Source organism: Cryptomeria japonica, chromosome 8 (assembly GCF_030272615.1).
Source record: "Cryptomeria japonica chromosome 8, Sugi_1.0, whole genome shotgun sequence".
Classification (NCBI taxonomy): domain Eukaryota; kingdom Viridiplantae; phylum Streptophyta; class Pinopsida; order Cupressales; family Cupressaceae; genus Cryptomeria; species Cryptomeria japonica.
The window spans coordinates 159060642-159074286 of record NC_081412.1 but is presented as its reverse complement, the minus strand read 5'-3'; positions in this window follow the sequence as shown (position 1 = coordinate 159074286).

Sequence of the window (13645 nt, the reverse complement as noted above, 5' to 3'; positions counted from 1 at the left end):
CAATAACCCAAGAAGTAGCAGTCATTGATATCCCCCATATTTTCAGCCTTTGTTTGTCCTGAGATTTCATCGCGAAGGTCAGAGGATATCTCTCTTTGCATTGGTCTCACGTTATCCTTATGATTAAGAATGGGGCTAAGTTGAATATGTTATCTAAAGCTCTTCATTCAGAACACATAGCTGATGAAGCTATTATTAACTTTGAAGCTGCCCACACGTCCATTTCTGGAAGTGAAATGAAATGTGTAGAGTTATTAGAAGATGAAAAAATAACTGAAGACCAATCCGTAGATCAAGAGGTTTTCCTAAATGAATTCATAGATGCAGATCCTAATGGGAATTACCACAGCACTGGGATTGAGACGTATGTGATTTTTGATGAAGACCAACTAATTCCTAAAGTGTCAAAAGACTAACAGGATAGAGAAAAAGAAAAAGAAGACTCGACCTCTAAACTCTGGACCCTCCACTTTGATGGAGCTAGATGTTAAACTAGATCCAAATCAGAAATTTGTCTCACCTCCCCTTCCAAAGAGAAGACCTTGAGGTCTTTCCATCTCTAGTTTTCCTGTTCTAACAATGAGGCAGAGTACGAAGGTTTAGTTCATGGCCTGGGCCTTGTAGAGCACCTCAGGGTTAAACAATTGAGATTTTTGGGGGATTTAGAGTTAGTCATCCATCAAGTTCGGGGAATATCAGCTGCAAAGCATGTCCACATGCGTTCATACTGCCATAAAGTTTGGGACTTGATTGAGAGCTTTGAGTCTTTTAATATTCAAAGGATTCCCCAAAAGGAAAACAAATCCTCTAACCGCATGGCCACAATAGGATCGTAGTTTGATCCTGCATTAAAATTATTGGAAAACAAACATTCAGTCTGGGTGGTCGTCAGACCTACTATACCAGACAATGACATTCATTGGAAAGTTTTTGAAAGTGATGAACATATAGCCATGTTCATCCAGCAATCCGGGGAGTTCGCAGACCAATTGCAGCCTAAGGTGTTTGAGGCATACATTGACCAAGTGATCCAGTTAAAGACAAATAAACTTCCTAAAGGTTTGATTACACTAGAAAATCTTTTTGACTCCGAAGATTCAAGAAATGATAAAAGGAAATTCACAACAGATAAAGAGGATTATACCTAACTCCATGTTAGGAATGGTTGGAAGCTTAAGGTAGGTAAAGATGTTCCCCAACATGATAGAGACATGCTAATTCACTTCTATGATGAATATATCGGGGTAATCGCATGGTCGTGTGACAAGCTCCGTGGGTATAAACCAGAGGTAATCTAACATACCATTGATCTTTTTGAAGATGCAAAGCCTGTCCGACAGAAGCAACGTCCAGTCAATCCGAAGATAGAATCCTTGATGTCACAAGTTGTGGATATTAATTGACTCTCGGGTTATCTATTTGATTGAGCATAGCACCTGGGTTTCTTTTTTGGTGCTAGTTCAGAAAAAGAATGGAGACATCCGCCTTTGTGTGGATTTTTCAGGACTCGAATAGGGTGTCCTTGAAGGACTATTATCCTTTACCTCCGATGGAGTAGATTCTACATATAGTAGCTGGGTTTGAAATGTTCTCTATGCTTGACAACTTCTCCGGGTACAACCAAGTCCTTGTCAAACCAGAGGACCAACATAAAACCACATTCACCACCAAATGGGGAACGTTCACCTATCAGAAGATGCCTTTTGGGCTGTCTAATGCTGGTGCTACTTTTTAGAGGACTATGTATAAAGCCTTCCAAGAGCTAATTAATAAGACAATTCTTATTTACCTAGATGACTTGACAGTATTTTCAAAGCACAAAGAAGATCACTTCAACCATTTGGACCTAGTTTTCCAAAAGTGCCAGGAGTTTGGCATCTCTCCAAACCCTAAGAAATCTATCTTCAAAGTGCCTCAAGGGAAGTTGCTAGGACACATAGTGTCCAAAGGAGTGTCAATTGACCCAAACTGGGTAAAAGATATCAAAGAGCTCCCCTTGCCAGTGAACAAGAAGGGTGTCCAATCTTTTTTGGGAAAGATCAATTTCGTCAACCAATTCATTTCAGATTTTGTTGGAATGATAAGACCGATCTTCATTATGCTTAATAAGGATATGCATTTCAAATGAACTTCGAAGGACATAAAAGATTTAGAAAAAATTAAAGAGGCCATTACATCTGCCCCGATCTTAGCTAATCCAAATATTTCCAAGGATTTATTCATGTATATTTATGCCAGTAGTTTTAGTATTGTTGTTGTATTAACACAAAAAGACGCAGAAGATACAGGGAGAGCATCCAATTGCTTTCCATTAAAAATTGCTAAAAGCATATGAAGTCAATTACAACTTTGTTGAAAAACAAGCATTCACCATTGTAAAAGGCTTAAAGAAGTTTAGGCATTTCATTGCTTATAATAAGACCATTGTCTACATGTCTCACCCCACGGTCCATGAATACATCATGGAAGGAGAAATCGTGGAAAAAAGAGCTAATTGAATTTCCAAGATCCTTGAGTATGACATTGATGTCAGGCCTACCAAGGTAATCTGAGGCAAAGGTCTCTTTGAATACTTAGATTAGGAACCTAAGAACTCGGGAGAAGCTCAAGATGAGATGATGTTGATCCATACAGAACCAGAGGAGAGGACCTAGATCACCGACTAGAAACTCTTCATGCAAACCAAAATTTTTCCTCCAGACCTCCCTGCAAAAAAGAAAAGATTTTGCAGGCTATAGAATAGTGATTATCAATTGTTGGAAGGTGTCTTATTCAAGAAAAACTTTGATTGAGTTCTACTATGTTGTGTAGATAGGCAACGAGCCAAAAAGATTCTACATGAGTTTCATAGCAGCCCCGTGGGAGGTCATTTCTCGGCCCAAACAACTGTAATGAAAAGTCACCTATGCAGGCTATTATTGGCCCTTGTTGTTTAAAGACACACACACTCTTGTTTGGAAATCCAGAGAATGCCATTTCTACGTTGGAAAATGCAGAAATGTAGCTATTTCACTTAGGCCTGTAATGGTTGATGAGCTTTTCACTCAATGGGGACTGGACTTCATAGGTATGATCAATCTGTCATCTTCTGCTAGCCACAAGTGGATCCTCACGGCTACAAAATACTTCACATGATGGATAGAAGAAGTACCACTGAAGAATGCAACTGAAACTGAGATTTTGAGTTTCTTAGAGGAGTTAGTTACAAGGTTTGGTTCGTCAAGGACCATAATATCAGATAATGCTAGAGCATTGACAGGGTCCAAGGTAACCCAGTTTTCCCTAAGCCATAACATCTAACTAAAGAGTTCCTCAAACTACTACCCACAAGGGAATGGTTTGGCCAAGTCTACCAATAAAAATTTGATCTGTATTATTAAAAGAATTGGGGTAGAATATAAAAGAGAATGTCATTGCCATTTGAAAAGCATTCTCTGGGCGGATAGGGTGACTCCTAAACAAGTGTTGAAGAACTCCCTGTATAGGCTCATTTATGGGAAGGAAGTGTATTTTCCAATCTCATTAGAGATTCCATCCTTGCAGCTCCTTAAATCCCTTGAGATGGAATAAAATGAGCCTATGGAGGTAACATTGGCGAAGCTCTTGGAGTTGCAAGAAGAAAGGGAGGCAGATTTTGAAGACCTCCAGAATCGATAGAAAATAATGAAAAAATGGTTCGACAGAAAAAGTTCGGACCCTGGTTTTAAGAAGGGGGATCTTGTCCTAAAGTATAACGAATGCAGGGCTAAACCAGGACACCACACCAAGTTTGATAGCTTGTGGGAAGGTTTGTTCCACATCTTTGAGTGCAAAGGTTTTAATGCTTTCATGCTGGAGGACTCATAAGGTGAGCTATTGGAGATCCTAGTCAATGGGATCCATCTCAAAGATTTTCATTAGGCTGTTCCTTGTTTTTGCGTGTAAATATTGTAAATAGTGTTTCTTTCTGTTTTTTCAGAGGCCTTTTTTTTCCTGGTTCTTTAAGCTTTTAGTTCTGAGTTGTTTTAGACCCTTGAAAGACAAAAGAAATAAATGACAAGCATTTTGAGCCAAAGAAGCCATGTAACTAAAAACAAACCATCTTTTATATTACATATGATTTCTTTACATATTTACATTCAGAAAGGCTCTTAGGCCATTCCATCATTTGAGAAAAATGCAAAAATGAAAGCGAAAAGCCATTTGCAGGGGAAAGGCTTGATTATTCTTCCTCCTCATATTCATCCTCCTCAAGCTCCTCCTCGTCGACGTTGTCATTTTCATCTTCATCTTCTTCTTTGATCTCCTCAAAATCCGAGTCTGAGTCCGAGAAGTGCAGAATCACTTGGAGGATAGGAGGATTCTCTGGGGTCATGATTCTCGAGAAAATGTAGTTATGGAAGTCTAAGTACCATGCTACCCCTTCTGCTTTGACCAAGATGTGTATCTTCAGCAAAAAATCAGCCACTTGCCACACTTGGTAGTGATGTGTCATTATCGACATGGTTTTAAAACCAGAGACCAAGGGCAACCATGGAACTACCTCACTGTCATCTATATAATGCCTCAGGTCTCAAGCCCCAGGGATGCCCCAGATGGGGGTTGCGATGGCAATCACCTTGTCCAAACCACTCAGATACTTCTCATGAAAAAGCATGTCAGTAAGCTACATAATAAGGTGTTTGGAAAGACCAATATCTAGTAGGGAGGCAAAAAAGTGGGAGGTGATATCTACGTTTACATGATATCGATACTTGGAGCCTACAAAATATTCTCCTAAGACCCATTTGATAGCAGCTATACCTATAGGGTTGCTATGGGTCATCATCAATTGCACCTAAGAAAGCAACTTGATTGCTTGTGCTTGTTAGTCTAATGGGAGTATCCATTACTTCTATCCTATGTAGCTGCTTACCCCTATTCTAAACCACTAAGGCTTGATTTTTAGTATGATTACAATGGTTTTCTCAAGTGACATTTATAGAAAGATTATGCCTAAAGAAGTATTAGTGGCTCAACGATTAACGCAAGTTGGCATTAATGGTGTTTGTTTTTGCACGGATTAGCCTTTAATCATCCCTGCTACGCAGTCTTTTTATAGGATGTGCGAATCACAAGCTTCTACCACACATCTATTTGTAGTATTTCTTTTTGTGGTAGATCTTTGGTAATCTCTCGAGTATATATGTTCGAAAAGCCTTCATAAATATACATAGATCAAAGAGCCTTTCTAACAAGAATGTCATACTAGCCAGTGCAAAAGCTTTCAAAACACAGTGGTAAAGGACATAATTGCCTCACTCCAATGAGCTAGCAGTAGTGCCCGTAGCATACAAATTAATTCCACATGTATGTGTGAGTTGGCCACTTCACCAAGTTAACTCTCGGTTAACGTACCATTCAACATGATTTTCAGGGACGCCTTCCTCATGAATAGGTTTTATCAAGGATAAAACATGCATGTAACAGTAAGATAAAACAAGAACAAAGTTTTCCAGTATCTAAGTGTAGATTTAGAGAAAGCACATTAAAATGGTGTCATCCGCAGTAGTTTCTGGTACCACTTTCAATAGTCAATATGTGGTCATTTTCTGGGATTTGTCTTTTTTTGCACATGTCATGCCTCCAAAGCCTAAACGTTCACACACTAAGGAGAAAGTAAAAGGCCCTATCAAAGACACTACCGTGGTTACGGACAAGTTCAAATATGTTTTTGACCTAGACCTCCGCGTTCAGCCCAAAACCCTCTGAGAGGCCTCCTATCAAAGATGGAAGAAGAGTGGTTCAAGTAGGGCTGCCTTTCAGCTTTGGCACTTTGGTCTCCTGCAATATATGGTTCCCATGGTGCCTCATCCCTGATTTCATCAATGCATGTGTTGAGAATTTTACCCCAAACCCGCCAATCATTGAAGAAGAATTGCTAAGGGTAGTGATAAGTGTAGAAATCATCAGGGATATGTTGTGTATCCCTTAGGTTGATATCAATACAATGATTTTCAAGAAAAAAAACTCTAGAGGGTTATTGGAAGAATAGAGACACTGCTGCAAGTTTCTGTAATGACCTAATGCAAAGGGACATGAAATACACCAAGCTCCCTCAATTCCCATTGGCTTACTGTGATCTTAGACCACAAGATGTGAAAGACGCTGCATTTATGCTGGCATATGTTTTGGTCTGGATGATGATCAAAATATTCACCCATTTCATATGGGTTTCTTGTTTAAGTTTCACAACCAGAAGGAAGCCTGCTAGTTTGACTTTGTGGATGTCTTGGTGCATGAGATGGTGGGGCAGCTAATGAATTTCAAAAAGCAACACTGGTTCAGGTACACTTCTTTCCTCATTCACATATTTGTGCACCAGAATCTTGACTTCTTTAAAGAATTCATGGAGCTTTCAATCCATGATGGTTAGAATAGAATGAATCCTATAACAATATGGACTCATTTATTGTCTACCACACATGATGCCTATGTATTTTCAGATGCTTTCTTAGGCTCGACAATGTAGTATCTGAGTAAGACAGATACAGATTTAATCACTCATTTTTCAAAAACGTAAATTGTTTGGATGACATCCAATGTTCTCTCATGATTGGTATCTAGGGCTAGAGTTTTCTTTCATCAGAACTCATGGGTTCATTGAGGAGCTTTTTTGCCTCTTGTAGTTTGTTATGGCTCGAACTTTGGCCCTAGAGATGTTCAGGTAGTTGGTCATTATCGAGCGATGCATAGGTGTAGGTAGACATGGGGTTGCCATATTTAAGGACAATAGGATAATTGGACCCATTTTTGTCTCTAAAAGACTCCAAGAAGAAGGTGTTCTCACTTAAAAGTTGGTTCAAGTAGCCCTTGTTGTTATTGATGACAAAGGGAGTTATGACTCAAACGAATGCCTCACCTCGAGAAAGAATCTTATAATGCATGTATTGTGCAGCCTCGCTTGGGATTCATGGAGAAATCTTCAGGAGGATAACTTGATATTATACATAAATTTGCATATCATCCCCAAAGAAGAACACCTTGGTTATCTTTTAACATAGTAAAAGAAAAGTACGACTTGACCAAGAAATTGCCACCCACTTTATAAAGAAAAATGGAAGAAGATAGTTGGTCTGAGGATAAGAGGCATGACTTTTGGGTATATAGGCAAGAGATCAAAGAACTCAAATTTGGATTGGGAATTCTCCCTAGTGATGATACTTTTGAAGAATAATGGTAGAAATATAATAGAGACACTGAGGAAGATTATGATGCTCCTCCAAGCGACACTAATGAAGAATTTGTTGTAGAAGCAATTGATGTGCCTGGAGGAAAGGGAAAAATAAATCAAGATCATTGCACCAGGCCCCACATGTAAGACCACTTTTCACTCTATAAAGAAGCCTATTGGAAGGCCTCAATCTAAGGCATTGAGAAAGTGACCAAGCCAAACCCCAACACAACAAGGTTCTCCAAAAGAAGTAGAGACCTCTCAAAAGAAGAAAAAGAACACTTTTAGTGTTCTTGAGAGTTCCCAGGATCAGGTCCCTATACCATCGCAAGCCCCTCTTGTATTGACAACATCTCCAGTGCAAGTACTATTTTCTCCCCCTCTTCTCTTTCCTCATTCTCTAGTTTCTGTGTTGGCGTCATCTTCGACCTAGCCTGCTATTGCATTAAGTAATCCTGAGATAGTCTTGTTATCTATTCCATCTTCACAGAACCAATCAGTCTCAGTCTTGACTAGTTCATTTGTGTCTTCCCCACCTAGTGTCTCCACTTTCAGAATTGCAGTTAGTCAAACCTACTTCGCTCAGACCCCGAGCCAATCAATTAAGACATCTTCCGTATTGTGTGTCCTTGGGTTTGCAAGTCATACACTCATTGTCTCATCTAGTATAGGGTCATTGTTCTCCTCATCTACTGATGTTATTCCCATAATCCCTCCTTTTTCCCCAAATGCCCTCTCTTTGACCACTCCAGCCCAGTTGCAAGCTAGCATGATCCCTGTTCCTTTCGTTCCACCCCTAGGAGCTTCTTTCATAGGGAAAATGATCCCTTCCCCATCAGAATTCCTACAGTATGCGGACTCAACCGAGCTTTCCCGAGCTCAGAGGGCATAGAAAAGAAAGGTTAAAGATTCCCAGAAGCTCAGAGAGTCTTGCATCCGGATGATTTTTCAGGGAGGATTAGCAGAATTTGTTGTTTACAACCATGATGTCGAATTTTATCAAGCCAGCTAATCAGATGCAACCTGAGGATTATTCTATGTATGCCATTTGCATCGATTTAAGTAGAGCTTGATCGCTGGACATGGTTGAAATCATGGAATAATAATAGAAGGTGGTCTCTTCGGACTATCTAAAGTGTACCCATCACTTGAAGAAGCTCACAGTTGAGCTAGAAAGAGTGAAAGATACAAATGAACATCTGCTCAAGGAAGGAAAGGCTCGAGAAAAAGAGATGAATCGTCTGCAATCTGCGATACTTCAAGAAAGGGGTGAGAAAGACAAGCTCCAAAATGCATTAAAGGTCTTTGAGGGTCATCTGTGAGTGGAGCAGTCTGCTAGAAACATAGTGATAAAAGAATTATATGATAAAATACAGGAATTATTGTGCGTACAATTCATTTCCTCAGATATGGTTCAGATTCAATCCCAACTGCAGGAAGCTACTACAGAGAAAGAAAAAGAGCATCAAGAATTGGTTAGTGTTCAGAATCTTCTTACAAAAGAAAGAGCTGCAATAGATAAAGCTTCATAGGACTTCTAGAGTTTGCAAGCTTAATCCGTTTCGAAGCTTCATGAATCTAAGGTGGAAAACAAGTGACTGTAGGAAGAAGTACATGATAACCATATTAGGATAATAATGCTGCAACATTAGGTAGAAAAACAAGCGAAGGATTTGAAAGAAATGCACGAGAAATTGGAATCCAAAGAGGCTAAGGTGGAACTACTTTCAAAACCATCGGATCCCCAACTTGCTCCCCCCGCAGACTTCACCTATCTGGTGCAAGAGCTGCATAATGTGTATTGGGAAAGGATAAAGTGATTCATTCCCTTCCTGGAACTGGCTTGAAGTTCTTAACAGTTTCATATGGTTTGTGTGCTAAGGTTGGTCCTTTCATTGAGCACGCCATGCATTTGGTAGCCCCTAAAGTCTCTGAGGTTCAGAAGTTAGTCAATTGACTTTACACCACTTCTTCCCAAGAATTAACTGCAGTGGCAATCATAGATTTTGAGGAAGTAATTCAGCAGACTAACCATTTCATCAATTGTAGCAAGATGACCAAACAAGGTTCTTCAAGTCTATCAGCTTTAAAGGAAATCATTTTTGTTACAGAATGCCTCGAAGGTTTCGTAAAACTTAGCCTACCCTCCCCCTTTCTTCCAGATGGTTCAGTCATGGAAGTTGAGCAGCTCTCAAGCTTTATTGCGTAGAAGAAACAAGATCAGTCATCCCTACAAGCTTCGAGAATCCCCCCTGGGGTGGATGAGTTTGAGACTTTATTTCATCCTTTGGCCATACTCCTTACCATGCTCGACTTAACTCATAAAGGGTTAGAATTGATTCCTTTCAAGGATGTCAGCGAGTTAGATTAGACTTTTCAGGCTCTCAAGGCTCAGCCTATCTCGTCCGAGGATGATTCATTTCCTATGCAACAACTTTTTGATAGGCTTTTTCAAGCCAAAGGTATAGGCTTGGTCCGCGAACCAAAATTAAGGGTATCGACATCCCGCGAGCAAGATTTTCCCAAAATTCACCAAATGTAGACTTTTGTCCACTGTGTCCCTTTCAGGGAGCTGATTTTTATTTTCCCTTAGCCGAAGTTTTATTTTTTGCATCCTTTCGTCTTTCATGTGGCGACACGACTCAAACTGTTCGATCTTCTCTTTTCCCTTTGCCAGGAAGCTATGAGAGACTAATGTGTGGCGACTTGCTTTTTCGCTCTCCTATTGGTGGGCCCATGTTTTAAAAGGGTTTTCGGTATTTTGCAACGTGGTAGTTCCTCGTGAGGCACCTTGTGCAGTTTTGTTAGAATCCCCAGACACTCCCTCTTGCTACCACGTTTTGTTTATAGCAATCACCGAGTGACCTTGGCGTGTGTTTTGGGATAATGGGCATTTGTCGCTAATAGTATGTAGTTCGGTAACATTTGCAGGTTCTCCCATTTTGATCCAATCGTTAGAAGATTCGGTGGCGGTTGTGCTAAAGGGCGAAGTTGTTATCCAATTCTTCATCAGGTTGTTTCGCAGTTGCTAACAATGCTGCCAATGGTGAATATGGTTTTTTCTCTCTTTGTTTTCTCTGTCAAGCTATTGTTTCTTATTTATATAAGTGTTAGTTTTTGCCTTTGTAGGGGGTTAAGAGTTTTGAGAAGAAAATAAAGGCAATTGTTGTGGGAATTACGCCTTTAACTTATGATTGTACTCTTGAATTTGTGATAATCCAATTGTGCATATGACCTATATGATCACTATTTTCAGTGTGCATGAATATATTTTGTGGTTTTATAATTCTGTATAACTTTTGGAATATATATTGTAAGACTCTACATATTAAACTATGTCTTTTGTACTTGTTATCTTGTAGATGAATAGAATTTGTTGCTTTATGTTAAATGGGTTGTTGTTTATATTTTAATCTTGATTTTCTGGGCATGTAGATTGTTGAATGAGCCTCAAATCTAGACATTTGTGAAGTTTCTCTATGCTTATAATGGACTAAAATCATTTCAGTGCATTGCTATAGAGTAGCTTTGTTTTAAGTTTTCCTTCTTCCCTTTTCCTTCCCCCATGTATGAAGAGTTGGCTTCTAAAATCATGAAGGTCACTTAGTGAACACGTGCAGGTCCCCCATCACTGAGTTTCCCATAAGGTTGTTCTCATAGAAGCAATTTTATTGATCAACAAGGGAGTAGGTCCAAATCTTCTTACATTGCTCAGATCAAGGTTCGTGGCTCAATTTTGTAATTTTAGCTTACTGTTTATGCATTTCTACTTCAATTTCCAACACTTTTACCCTAATTTCAATAATTTAACTTACAAAAGAGGGTTTACTAATTCACATCATCGAACCCCCCAATCCAATCATAATTCTCAATCCTAATCCTTGTTGGTTTGTGGCTAGATCTATTGGATTGGGACCCTCTTTTGAATGTAATGGTCTTAAGTCATAAATTAGTGGTTTCTTCCGTTTATGGTGGAAACCCTAATTTTTCACCTTTACATTTCGGTGAACCCAACTCCTTAAACCTGCAATTATAATTTTTGTTTTCAGATCTGAGTGTTTATGTAATTTCAAATTCAAGTTTACATTTGCAAGTTTAAATTTTTATTGAATTAAAAAAATTTAGAGGTTAAATTTACAAAAACCCTAATTTTTTTAAATTCTAAAATTGAGCTCGTGGGTTGTCTAATTTGGATTTATCATTTTAGATCTAATTATTCATTTAAAATTCAAAATTTTCATCCTAGATATCATATTCAATTTGAGTTACATAAATTTTGTGGTTGAATTTACAAAAACTCTAATTTATAATTATAAAATTTACAGTGTGGATTACATAAATCTTCAATTTAATTTTCAGATTTGATTTTTATGAATGCATTTATCTTTCAAATTTACAAATCAAATTGCTTAATTAATCGGTTAATAAATTATTTTCCCAAAACTTTGGTATTGTTTAATCATAATTTGCAAATTCAAATTCAAATTTCCCTCCTTTGTGCATGAGTATTACTACTATTAGTCCTATCTATAATATTCTCATGAGAAGAAGTTGTAGAATTAAGGCTTCCCAAGGTTTAATTACTAAGGATATGAAGGCTAATTTGGATAACTTGTTTCATGAGAATGTGGGTGGCTCTTATATTCCAACAAATGATGTCATTTATCCCCATTCTTTACATAATTCTCATGATGAGGGTGAATCACTAACTAGGGTGTCCGTTGACCAATTGGAGAAGATTGATAATGAATTTGAAATTCTTTAACAATGGATGAGTCAACAATACCCAGAAAGTGAGTCTATTCCATTGACTGAAGAATTAAAAAGAATGGTTCAAAGTGATAAAATTGGTGTCAATTTGTTGTGTGGCCTTTCTCATATTGTTGACACTAATATCATGCCTTTGAAAAGTTGAGCTAAAGCCCTCAGTTACACTCAACCTCCTACCGAAGTTAAGAATTCTATTCCTATACCTACTTCCATGCCTAGTGTGCCTAATTTTACATCCAACATCATGGCTAATTCCACACAAAATGATATTCCTACACATGTTAGTCAAGGGGGCAATATTAATAATCAAAACTCTTTCATCCCTCCTATCCCGAGTCTTCCATTTGTTACCCAGTCATCTCCCATACCTACCTATCATAGTGTCCCACCTCCTTATTCTCAACCTCCTTCTTTATTTAACAATGTTACTCTTCCATCCCAATCAAGCATGTCCAATTTCAACCCATCCACCGAAGCAACCATTAATAGCCTAGCTCAAATAGTGTCATCCTTGCAACAACAAATAACTTCCATGAACCAATCAAAGTATAATGCGTCCACATTTGATGTAGCAAGCCCGTTATCTAATGATATTGTTCGTGTTGTCCCCCCTAAACATGTAGAAGTCCCTCAATTGGAGATTTATACTGGAAAAGGAGATCCTATGATTCATGTGAAAAAAATTCAAACTTTGTGTAGTGATTTTGCCTATGATCAAAGACTTTTGGCTAAATTGTTTACTAGAACATTTAGAGACAAAGCTTTGAAATGGTATTTTTCTTTACCTCCTTATTCTATTACATCATTTCAACAATTGCTAATGCTTTCATTCAACAATTTCACAATAATATTGGTCCTAAGATTACTTTTAATGCATTGTAAGCAAGGTGTTAAAGAAAAAGTGACTAATTTTATTGGTAGATATAAGCATTTATATTCTCAAATTTCTTATCCTATTTTTGATCAAGATGTTCAAAGAATTTTATATCTAATTTGCAAAAAGACATTAGGGATAATCTTCTCTTTTCCGAGTTTACTTCCTTTATGCAGTTGTGCACAATAATTCATAATTAATATCTTCAAGTGAGTCAATTTGAATCATCTCCTTCAATGGCTCTAATTGATAAGAATGAGAGTACTCAACAACCTTTTGTGAAGTTTAAATTGAATAAAAGATACATTAAGTTCAATGACAACAACAATACCTAAGTAGTAGTTGCGACAATAGATGTACCTCCTTTATCCAAGTATTTTAGAAAATAATTTACTCCTCTTAAAGAATATCTACATAGCATTATGAAATAATTGATACAAAAATATGTGTTCAGACTTCCTCCCATCAAACCAATTGACACAACTAAGCCTTTGCCACCTCTTTATGATGCCAAAGCCTTTTTCCAATATCATCATCAACCCAGTCATGACATTGAAAAGTGTTATTCCCTAAAGAGTAAGATCCAAGACCTTATTGATAACAATATCATATTTGTAGCTATTGTGAATGACAAAGGAAACAAATCCATAGCTCCTCCGAATCAAAATCTCCAAATCTTTACCAATCCTTTGCCTTCTCATTCTACTAATGTGATTGAGTCCAACCATCTTTCCTTTTCTCTTAATGATCTTGGCCTTGAGTCTAATAATGTGGTGAATATTATTGATAAACCTACACCTCCTAAGAAC